Source organism: Lepisosteus oculatus, unplaced genomic scaffold (genome assembly GCF_040954835.1).
Source record: "Lepisosteus oculatus isolate fLepOcu1 unplaced genomic scaffold, fLepOcu1.hap2 HAP2_SCAFFOLD_82, whole genome shotgun sequence".
In the NCBI taxonomy this organism is placed as follows: domain Eukaryota; kingdom Metazoa; phylum Chordata; class Actinopteri; order Semionotiformes; family Lepisosteidae; genus Lepisosteus; species Lepisosteus oculatus.
Window position 1 is genome coordinate 605,990 of NW_027168383.1, and position 12,202 is coordinate 618,191.

Genomic DNA, 12,202 nt, shown 5'->3' on the forward strand with positions numbered 1-12,202 from the left:
GGCTCTCCTTCTGTTTGCTCCAGTACTAGAGCCTTACATTTTCTAGCGGTGGCTGAACATGGTATAGTAGGCTAACGTTGGTATCGAGCAGTGGTAGTAACAGTATTTACGTGCCGCTGCTGCCAAGTGGCTCTGGGTTGAGACCGCGTTTTCACTTACTTGCAGCACAAACGGAGAAAGCGATTTTTGACAGTCTCTCGAGAGACTGCGCTAGGTGTTTAGGGATAGACTTTGTCAGTTCCCCCTGGGATGATGGCCTCTCAAATAGTTTGTGATTCCTCTAGACGTTTATACAGTAGAAGCCTGCTTCGTGGCTTAAATCCAAGCTAAGGAAACGAGTTAGAGGTCTGATGCAGAACTGCGAATTCAATGAAGGGGAACACTACAGTACATTGCACTGTATGTGTGAGGAAAGCTGCCCCCTTCTGTTCCTTGTCGACCGAACAGAGGACTGTAAAGGATACCGCCAAGAAACTTTAGGATGCTGGTTGGAATCCAGCTCCAAAGAAGCCCCTTTGGGTGTTATGTAATCAAAAAGTAAGAACAGAGAATCTCCCTTTGATCAAAAGCGCAACAGAACTGTTTTCCGTGGAGCAGGTTTCAGACCCGTAGACCTGTTTTATTTGTAGGGCAGGGCGCATTCCCAAACGCGAATCTCCTGTTTTAGAAATGCTTTGGGCGGCGTGAAGTGAAAATAAGAAGTGGGCTCCAGATGCACATGGAAGCAATCAAGTGTTTCATCCGAGCTGTTTCAAAGACTGCTCAACAGCTTTCCTTTTACAGAGGCCCAACGATTAATGATGGGGGTGCACCCTTCAATGTGCCTTACGACTCTAGGGAGTGATTGAGACGATTCGTAGCGTGTGTTCATTTCCTTCTATTCCCCATGTTGCAGTGGTAAGATGACGTAAATTCCTGCTTCGACACGTAACGGCGTTATAATCAAGTACAGGAGCTGAGGGCTTTTGTTTTGTTTCGTTTTCTATGGCGTTCGTAAGCGCGCAAAACAAAGACAATTCCTGCGTCTAACACGAATGTAAATGCTTTTGAAAGTGCAGTGTGGTGCAGCTTGTAAAATCCTTGTCCACATTTGTGGTTTGTTGATGTTTTTTCTGTCTGCCAAAGTTGCATTTTGACATCCGGACGGGGAGACTTTATCATTTGAACGTGAAGCCAGCCTTAAACCCTCTGAGGCGTGTCTGTCTGCCGGCATGTATCTTGTGAAAGGTTTTTTTTTTAACAGAGAGCGACTTTAAAAAGGTTTCCGCAGCCACCTCGCACTCCGTGTTAGATTATAGGAGGAATGCGGCGGCGGCGAGCTCGCTGTAGTCGTGGCCGAGTAGTTAAGGCGATGGATTTGAAATCCATTGGGGACTCCCCGCTCAGGTTCGAATCCTGCCGACTACGGCGTCTGCCGCACGTCACCTTGTGCCTGTGCGGCAAAGGCGAAGTGCCGCTTCTCCTTTCCTGGTACTATAAAAATGCTACATCGCTTGGTCCTGCTTCCATGGAAAGCAGTTCTTCAGGTAATTCTACTCTCTTACCAAAGCTGTTAGGTTCCTTTCCGTGGTGAGATGGGTTGTCATGCAACGCTGCCACATAGTGCCGACAGACAAGTGTGTTGCGGGAGAAGAGAAAAGTGTTTGAAGATTTAAGAGTGTCTTAGGTGGAGCCAAAATCAAGTGTCACAAATGCAAGTGGGAAGATTTCCAATGTTTAATATGGTCAAAATAAGCGGAAGTTACCAGCTGGTCCGGCACAGTCTGCCATGCTTTTGTCATATACTGTAAAGTGGTGTGGAACTGGGTGTCGAACTGGAGCCTCACCATTTGCATATGTGAGGCTCCAGTTATACATCGAGTGTCACATTAAATGACAAAAATGAAGAGAGTTAAAGCACCTGGAGAGGTTTTCTTACAACTTTTGAGCTGACACAGTTTTGGAAAATGTTTCCTTCACGGTGCACTGAACAACATAGGCAGCCAAGAGTCTCCAAAACAAAACAGAATGGACAGATAGGAGAAAATTCCCACTCGTCCTGAAGTTCCCAAAATCCAGCACTGAGCGTAAACAAAGTGTCTAAGTAGCGTGGGAATGCTAACCCTAACCCTAGCTGGAGTTTGAGCAATCCGGCACTGAGCGTAAGAAGATGAGTCAAAGTAACGTCTAATCGGATTAGTTTCCTTAGAGCTGGTTCAGAGTTTGCTCAAGAGTTTACCTTTCACAGATGCGCAAAGAAGAATGTTGGGGGTGCACGCTTCAAGGCGCCTTACAGCTGTAGGGAGTGATTCGAGATGATTCGTGGCGTGTGCTCGTTCCCATATACCGTACGACCCGGGGTGCAGTGCTAGGATGACGTACAATACCGCTTGGGCACGTAACGGCGTTATATGCAAGTGCAGGACGTGAGGGTTTTCGTTTGTTCGTTTTGTTTTGCTCTGCTTTGCTTTGTTTTGCTTTCCATCGCGTTGGTAAGAGCGTAAATAAAAAGGCGATTCCTGTGTCTACCACTAATGTAAGAGCTATTTCAAGTGCGACGTGGTGCGGCTTTTCAAATGCTTGTGGGCATTTCTCTGTTGTTGATTCTTTTTTTGTGTGTAACAAAGTGGCATTTTCATGTCCGGACGGGGAGACTTTATCATTCCGACATGAAGCCACCCTTAAGTCCTCTGAGGTGTGTCTGTCTGCAAGGCTTGTATTTTGGAAATGTTTTTTTGAAACGGAGAACGACTTTGAAATAGGCTTCCGCCGGCGCCTCGCGATCCAGGTAAGATTGTAGCAAGAACGCAGCGGCAGTGAGGCTTGCTGTAGTCGTGGCTGAGTGGTTAAGGCGATGGACTAGAAATCCATTGGGGTCTCCCCGCACAGGTTCCAATCCTGCCGACTACGTTGTCCGCTTTCAGTCGGTGTGTTTCGGCACAAGCAAAGAAGCGCGCCTCTTTGCTGTTCCTGGTGGTTTTAAAACGCCCAATCGCTTGTACCCGCTGCCTTAGAAATAAGTTCTTCAGCGTCCGCAAATGGCATTTTGCAGCTGGAAGCAGATGTCGACGCGTTTTGCACAGAGCACCAAAAAAGCGTCTTTTTTGAAGGCCCAGGCACTGAGCATTGGTGGTTCAGTGGTAGAATTCTCGCCTGCCACGCGGGAGGCTCGGGTTCGATTCCCGGCCAATGCAGTGGCTTTTGCAGCGAGCGGCTCCATCACTTGCATCCCCTTGCAACTCGCAACTGAAAACCCACTGAAGCTAAGCAGGTGTGAGCCAGGTCAGTACCTGGATGAGGATGAGCTACAGGGAAAAACAAAGCTTCCAGCTGGAAGCGGTGTTAATGGTGCCGGCGGGGGGGCGCTCACCCTGAGGTCTGTGCGGGTCCCAATGCCCCAGTATAGTGACGGAGATGCTGTGTTGTAAAAGGGCGCTGTCTTTTGGATGAGATGTAAAACCGAGGTCACAGCGCTCTGTGGTCATTCAAAATGACCACCAAAACCTTTGACAAAAGCTCTTGGTAATTGATGGTCTTCAATAATGCTTCTCCTTTAGGTACATTTTAAATCAGCTGAAAAATGCTGTGAAATGGGGGGGCACTTCAGGCCAGTGTAGGATTTGGGTTACAAGAACCATGAAACTGCACGAGAAAGCCCGTACACTGATTACACGGCTTTCTATTCAAAGGAGGACAAAAGAAATTCCCTGAGTTTGATTTTTTGCAGCACAGAGAGGAGCACTGTCGTGAGGCTGGTTAGCTCAGTTGGTTAGAGCGTGGTGCTAATAACGCCAAGGTCGCGGGTTTGAGCCCTGTACGGGCCAGGTCTAGGTCCAGGTCCCTGTTTGTGAAACAGGCAAATGACTGTCTCAGGGGCCCATTCCTCATTCTCAAGACACATGTATGCAGTATGTACACCGTGCATTGAGCAATAGGGACTGAATACACCACAGGTAAGGTTAGAAGTCATTCTGAGGTGCCACATGTGAGGGATACAGCTAGGCATCCGAAATGTAGGGTTTGAGACCCTTCAGGAGTACTGCATCCTTTGAGACAGACCTGTGCATGTTAAACAAATGATCATTTCTTTTGGCATTAGGGACTAAATATACTAAACATATGATGCTAAAATGTTATTTTCACATATATTAATGTAATAAATGATTGCTTATGCTTTATAAACAAATCTAATTAAAATAAAAGCTTACGTTTTGTATTTATCTTGTACCATAGAACATGATTTGCTTTGTATTTCAAGCCCACAAAGTGTCCAAATGTTCTATGATCATTTCTTTCAGCATTAGGGACTAAATATACCAAACGTATGATGCTAAAATCCTGAAAAAAGGATGTGCTCCATCTCGTCAGTAGATTGGATTCCAAAACTGATTTGGGTCAATATACATTACCTTTGAAATTAAAGTACAGTCTACTGTAGGGAACCATCAACTTAGAAAGCATTGGCCTTCCCTGGGGGTCAGGTAGGTGCAAAAGATAAACCTTTATCCTATCTTTATCTTAAGATAAGTGGCCAAGCAGTATTTTTCCAAGTTTCACCAAGCACATCATGTTGCCATAGTAGACAAAGTTCTATAAAATGTTAAATAACTTTTAAAAAAAGCATCTTGGTCTTACAGTACTGTACAAGGTGAATTAAACTGTCCCTGGTAATAAAAAGTAATTAGAAGCATCTCAGAAACTTTATCTCTAGAAACATTAGCTGTTTTATATCATGTAATTTAGTGTGATGTTGTCAGAATTCAAGGACATTATCACACACAGAAATTGGTTCAGTTAAATCTAAAAAACACAGCTAAACATGGGTTTAAATGTAACAGAAGTCTTACCTCTTGTCAAAAGATTTAATTCAAGAAGCGATGTAATAAATGATTGCTTATGCTTTATAAAGAAATCTAATTAAAATAAAAGCTTAAGTTTTGTATTTATCTTGTACCATAGAACATGATTTTCTTTGTATTTGAAGCCCACAAAGTGTCCAAATGATGCACTACATGATATAAGGAAGATTATCACATGCATATCGGTATTATCTTTCTTATGAAAATGCATTCCTTTCATTACCTTTTACTTTTTAAAATGAACTCAAATTGTGTATAATGTAATAATTTAAGTAGAATAGATTCAGGTAGGAAATATAGAGTCATGATGTTTATGGCTGACATCATTTCACATGGGTGAATTTTAAGCTAAGAAATAAAAACATTTACAATGAAGATACCATTGCTTAATTTTAAATGCCTTTAAAAAATAAATACCTCCTGAGAATAATTTGCCACTCCCAGATCCTTGGTAAGGTACTGTTTGAATCCAATCAGGAGAGGAGCATCCAGGGAGTGCTTTCTATAGAGTCCAGCTTGGGCCACTCTCTTCCGGCCTGCTGATACTTTTTAACTACTCAGGGCCTGTAAGGATATAAAACACCGGTTTAAACATTTTATACCTATAAGACAAATTAGAATTTTAGTAAAAAATAGATACATCTGAAAAATAAAAAGTCTTACTGCTGATAGAGTTCTTCAGAGCTCACATCTTCCCCTTCCTTATCCGCTTCTGTTTCAGTTTCTAGAGCAGCCTCTGGCATCTCTTCCTCCTGGACTGCGGCTTCTTGCTCAGGGCCGCTGGAATGCAGGTAGATTCTTTTCAACATGCTTTTACATAATATGTTGTAACAATGATTTCAAAAAGAAACTACAGAAGCCTTACAGATTAAAAATATCTCACCTTGCCAATGTGTCTTCAGGCTTCCCATGTACAAAAAGGCCCAAGGACTCTAGCAGTCTTACAACCACTATCCTGTTTGCCTCACCAGACACGATCTCTATTCTGTGGTAATCCACGATGACCCCGTTCTTCAGGTGATTCATCATGTCCTCCCTCGCCTGTTGAGAGGCCATCCTGATCTTTTCTGCCGTGGCGTGCTTCATACACGCCCTCTTCAAGTGAGCAGGAAGCTGATCAAGAGTATTCAGGCACATCTTGCACACCAGGGGAATCCTCGCGGGTTTCCTTTGAAAATAAATAATACCATCTGTGTATAGAAACAAGCTAAGACTGATTTCTTAAATTATCCTTAATTTTCTCTCTCATAGTTTGAGCATAATGATTTTATTGCATTTATATAAGAATTGCTCATTGCTCCTAAATAAATAATGGTTTCATAAAAAAGTGAACACTTACTTGGTCTCAGTCACAGACTTTCCAATAGAAGCCATTGTGGAGTTCAGCAACTGCAGGTCCTAGAAGTGGGGAAGGAATTTTAAAAGAGAAATTGAATTACAATACAGAAGGAATGGCTGAGGGATCACTGAAATATATATATACAAATTCCAAAGACTGAGTCCATATAGAAACAACTACCTTTCATTTTCAGTATAAGAAAAAAAAAACATTATCTTCCAAAGCATCATAAAATCGTCCCTTCTTCCAGACTCTACTTCTCTCTTGTAGTAGTATAGCAGACCTTTCCAGGTGAGCAGATCACAGAGTCCGAAATGAGCTTCCTCCATCAAGCAAAGTACCTGAACATGACTCTGTCTTCATAAAAGCGCCCCTGTAATAAAGAAATTAAATCCGAAATCAAGAGGGCAGTTGCCTACTGAAATACAAGAAGTCATCAATTTTAACCTAGCAACACATTAAAGGCTGCATCTATACAAGTACGATTCTAGAAATGCTCACCAGATTACGTTTTAAGAAGGAACTGCGCCTCAGGTTCCGCCGAGATCTTAACTCGGATGGCAGGATTCAGAGTCCGGAGTGCGGACTGATGGCGCACGGAGAGTCCATATACTGTGGATCCCTCAGTGATCTTCCGCGTATTCAAACCGCCAGCGTGTGACTCCCCTGTCCCCGTGACCTCATTGCTCTGCTCTCTCCTCTGTGCAGCTGAGCCCGACTCACGGTAAAATGGAAAAAAATATGCCCTCGACGTGAGATTTATTCTGGAGCGAGCCAGTGTTGCGCATAGCTGCCTTCAAAGCAGTTAACCCAGGTTCGATTCCCGGCCAACGCAGTTACGAATGTTTTCAAATGCTGTCATGAGCCTTGGATTGTGACTAGCAAAGCGAAGCCTTTTGAAAGAGCTAAAGCACTGCAAAACGGAATTGAAGGAGAATCTTACAGGGGATTCTGAGCAGTGTCTGCATACATGCAGTCAGATAAAGGTGCTGAAAGCTTGAGCTACTCTCAATGTCATGCTGCCCTTCCCCGGAGTAAATCTGTTACATTGAAAGAATGCTTCTGGCAGGTTCAAAAAGAGACCCTTGTTAATTGGAGAAATCAATGATTTCGAATGAATTCTGTATGCGTTAAAAGACAGCTATACACAGAAAACATGCAGGACACTGCTCATGATGTTTCCCGAGCAGAAACACAGTGCGTTTTTCCAAGCCATTTGACAAAGCCCACCCACTGAAAACTGCAGCAGATCGTGTAAAGACGTTCAACTTTGTAACTACTGCACGCAGAGGAAGCAGAATAAATTCCTCTTTTCAAACTGTCAAAGGTTTGCTTTGCGAACGCTGCAGGACATCGCACAATCTCTTTTGAATGGGGACAAACGATTTCTTATGGGGCGCAGTAAGTACAGACGTTTAAAATGCTCCACTCATGCCGACGATGCAGCATGAAGAAGCGCAACCTAACGTTTGACAGACATAAAGCTGAAAGAGCTAAAGAGCGTTTCTGTTGACACGTAACAAGTTCGTTTCTTTCTACCATGATATCACCGTGACCAAATCTGTCTTTAAACACCTTGCTCAGTCTCTGACGAGACTGTCAAAAATTGCTTTCGCCGATTGTATTGCAAACCGGCGGAAGCGGGGTATTGGGAAAAGTTTTCAACTAGCAATAATCACGCAATAATCACGCCTCGGCTAAACCTCACAGGCTACGATACTGCCACTGCGCAAAGCTGACGGTTGCCAGGCAACCGCGGGGATCCTATGGAAATCGTTATCGATCGTCTCATGGCATGTCGTTGCTATAACGCTTCATATTTGTCGTCTTCTTCTTCTTCTAGCTTGAGGTTTTGAAGAATTTCATGACAGACAAGGGCTCCGTTGGGAACAAAGGGCGTTGTGAGAAAACCGTTGCTTATTTTCAGCAGCAGAAATACAACCCTTTAAATACAAGATGACAGAACAATGACGAAGGGCATGCCGGGAGGAACTCATGCACTACAGAGGAAAGGGGGCGGGCACGTACAGTTCACATTCAAGCCACAAGTACTCCTCTTGGATGTTGCACAAACAAATCCTAACGTCTTGAAAGCATTGCAGCATGTTTGTGTCCCACTTCCCGTGGCTGCGGGACGACTGACACGAACGGACAAACACAATCTGTGGCGTTTAGCGTGACATAGTCTTGCAGGCATCGTGCTGTCTCACTGCAATACTATACCGCTGGAGGAAACAGTCCATCTGGCCATGAAACTCATTTGAACGTCTAGCTACAGCAACTAACAATATCATGATTTATTCAGGATGTGTGGAATCAGCACGTCCCGGAGACAGCTTCCGAAATCGTGAGCATTCTCTGGTGGTAGGGGCGTTCAAGATGGCGCTCAGGTGGGAGGTAAAGTTTAGTGGTTGGGGAGTTTTTTTGAGTTTTTCATGACCTGAATGTTAATTTTTGCTTTTTTTGACTACAGAAAAATAAGGACTTAACACTAGTTGTTTAAACTTCAGTTATAATTGAAAGAAAAAAAAACGATTTTTTTTTAGGTTTAAAAAGTCCGATATGAGTAACACTGGGAAAAGAAAAGAGAGTGCTGGGTCTTCGAAGGAGAACTCTAAGATACCTCAATCGTATATGTACAGATGCAGCCATTCAAAATGGGTGAGGTATTTCGCGGCATACCCCGGTGGGCGTGTCACAGTATCACGCAGTATCACGCGGTATCACGTGTGTCACGTGTGTCAAGTGACTAACTATCCGGCGTCGCCTTGTAAAACCGCCAGGGGGAGCTTAACCTCTCATGTACAGCATTTGAGCCTTTAATTTGGAACTGTGTATTACAGCATGTTAATCATCAGTCATTAAAATGTTGGTATATATTATGAAAGCAAGATTGCTCAGTTGGACAGAAGTACACAACCTACCTTTATCAGAAATATTTATGCATCAAAGCCTTTACTGAAGATATTACTAATAGTATTAATAATGGATGACTTTGGACAAGCTGTATACTCAAAGTATAATTTCTTTAGCACATTTGTACAAGCACTTGGAATCTGTCCAAGCCATACTTTGTCAGGCATTTTGTTTTACTTCAACGGGGCATAAAAACTTCCTTGCTTTTAACAGGGCGTTTCATAATTTCTAGCTACGAAAATGATTTAAAATGCGACACCTATCATTCAACTAGAGCTTAAAATATCACAAGGAAAAATACACACCGGTATTCCATTTCTCCCTAAACATTGTAAGCTTCGAAGTCTTTAACTAACGTGAAACCGGAGTCAACAAGCATACTTTTAGAATTTGATTAAAAGGGAATATAATATGGAATCGCATATCTCAATAATTTAATAACGGTATGATTATATCCGTGTACTGCGGCAGAGCTATGTAGGGCTGTTTCGCCTGCCTGATCATGTGAGCTCCCTTGTAGCCTACTGGTCTAGGTGCGTGACCACCAGCTGGTAGGTTGGGTGTTCGAATCCAGCTGGTACTGGACTTTTCATTTTCATTTTCATTTTTATTTATTTATTTTTTAATCGCGTAACATAAACATATTACCGTATGCAAACTGTACTGTATACAGTATGTATATGTATATTTAATGTCTTAACTGTGCCCGTTTAATTGAATTTAAAAAACATATTTAACACGAACATTAAGCTGCTTACATCTTCCGCCTGAGAACAGTCACCCGTTGCTACCCAACGCAGAATGGTGATTGGCTGACACCATCTGACACCCCTCTGATTGGAGAAAAAAGACGTGCTGGTGTGCTATACCAGGAAGAGGATTTCTTTCCATTCAAAACGTGTATTTTAAAAGTTTAAGAAGTAAAAACCTTACAGCGTACACAGATTTCTAAACTGATCAGGATCGTTATCTTTGTCTTATGCATAATAATGTTCACCGCTCTGTCCAGCAAATTAATAATAAACTTTATTTTATATAGCGTTTTAAACGAATAAGAAATTAGATTGCTCATAAACCTAATCACTTGCTTTTTCTTTTTATTTAGGCTCAGATTTCAACTATAGATCGTATTATTAATAACCATAATAACAACCAACCAACAAAAACAACCATATAAACATAATGGTGGTGCTGGACCTTCCAGTTTTATTTATTTATTTTTTAATCGCGTAACATAAACATATTACCGTATGCAAACTGTACTGTATACAATCTTAACTGTGCCCGTTTAAGTATTGAATATTCATATCTAATTTTACCACTGAAGGGAAATCTTAACATAAACATACAGTATATGGCTGGTCTCGGTACTTTAAAGAAAAAAATACGCACCAGTATTCCATTTCTCCCTAAACATTGTAAGCTTCGAATGAAACCACTAAATAAAGACATAAATATAGAAATCTTAAGATTTGTTTTATTTAATGTTGGTAGCAGGATGAACTGTCAGAGTGTATATTTTGTCGCAAAGTTGCTACAAGATGTTAACAGTGAAAAAGGTATTTAGAAATGAGTTATTTCAAGATGAAAAAGAAAACATACACGAAACATGGTTTCATTACGACCAGAATCGTTCTTGAGATATTTTTAACTTGATTTACAGTATTTGAGAGGTATGTCTTAACACCGATACTACAGTGCTTAAGTACTGCTCACGTATATGTTTCTAGGTTTATATTATGCATTTCATACGGTCAAATTACTTTTGAGCAACTAATAAGAAGCGCGAAACGGTATGCGTTTTACTTTCGTTTTGTGCTGGGACCCGTGGATTGATTAGAGATATCAAGTACATACAAGTCATTTTTTAAATGTTGTAGTTCGTCTTGAAAAAATGTTACGAGTACATCATCTATCAACAATTACACAGGTTCTGTTTCCATATTGCGGATTTTGGTTAGGTACAGTATTATCAAATCCACTGGCGCTGTGTGTTACTTTACTGAGTCCCAATCTGTGATTGAAACCTGTAAAACCGGTTTAATTCGTCACAGCCAGCACTCTTCAGGTGTGAGGGTCTTCTGAATGAAATGCTAAAATGTTTGTGTATATTCTAATGGTAGTGGGGGCAGGGTGTGTGGGAACAGGTTTGTTCTTCACACCTGAAACATTTTCTCTGAAAGGATTTTCTTCGAAGTTTAACCGATCTTGTTACAGCATGTTACAGTTTACTATTATTAACCATATTCATTTTAAGTGCTTAATGTAAAATCTTGTAAAAATATATTTTCATTGTTCAAATATACATTAATATACATTAAGTCTGACTATCATATAATAAGTTAAATACAAAACTAAAGAAAAAATAGGGTTAAATATAATTCAAAATATTTTGCTAACAATGTTAACTGTTTATGAATAATAAAATGTATTAACTAAGGAGTAGGATGGCACAGTTGTTAGTATGTTTTTTGTTTTGTTTCTTTTTCATAAATACAACAGTAGTACCTGATGTCTCAGTGGCTTTCAAAATTAAATTATGCATGCAAACCTGTGAACTAGAAAGATAACTAAGATTTTAATACTAATTAAATGACCGCGGGCACTTCCCACCCCCCCCCCTACATTCTCAAAGTAGAACAGACTAACCTTCTAATGAAAGACGGTCCACCCCCCACGGACAGTAAAAGTGCCCACAGGCACTTAAACTTAATATGGTCAGTAACGGTAAACAGTAACATGGTAAGAAGGAGCACGTACAAACGTTTTCGAAATAACCACATGTAAGACTCTGATCCTAAAAATGTTTAGGGAGAAAGTGGAATACTGGTGTGCTTCCAGAAGAATCAGTATGGCTCAGAGATTAAATAAAACTTCACAGACATTAACGAAGAGCATAACGCGTGTACTGTATACACTGCAAGTACAACCCAACTCTCTGCAGGAGTGCTGGCTGTGACGAATTGAACCGGTTTCACGGGTATTTTCAAAGTAGGAGGCGAGATTTCCAGCGAAAGACACCCCCCCCCCCCTCAAAAACCCAGTAAATACAGTACTTACTAGTTAAAGGCTAGGCTCTCGACTACGGCGAAAGGAACCCTTCTTTCAT

General features: G+C 41.5%; 2 non-coding genes and 1 pseudogene across 2 annotated transcripts; 2 read left to right on the forward strand and 1 right to left on the reverse strand.

Annotated features, from left to right (window-relative positions):
• The first annotated feature begins 1,325 nt into the window (after positions 1 to 1,325).
• trnas-uga (transfer RNA serine (anticodon UGA)) lies at positions 1,326 to 1,407 on the forward strand. The gene has a single exon. It is a non-coding gene; the product is annotated as a tRNA-Ser (tRNA).
• Positions 1,408 to 3,102: 1,695 nt separating this feature from the next.
• Positions 3,103 to 3,173, forward strand: trnag-gcc (transfer RNA glycine (anticodon GCC)). The gene has a single exon. It is a non-coding gene; the product is annotated as a tRNA-Gly (tRNA).
• A 4,588-nt stretch (positions 3,174 to 7,761) lies between these two features.
• On the reverse strand, positions 7,762 to 7,914 carry LOC138235537 (U4 spliceosomal RNA; annotated as a pseudogene).
• Between the last annotated feature and the right edge of the window lie 4,288 nt (positions 7,915 to 12,202).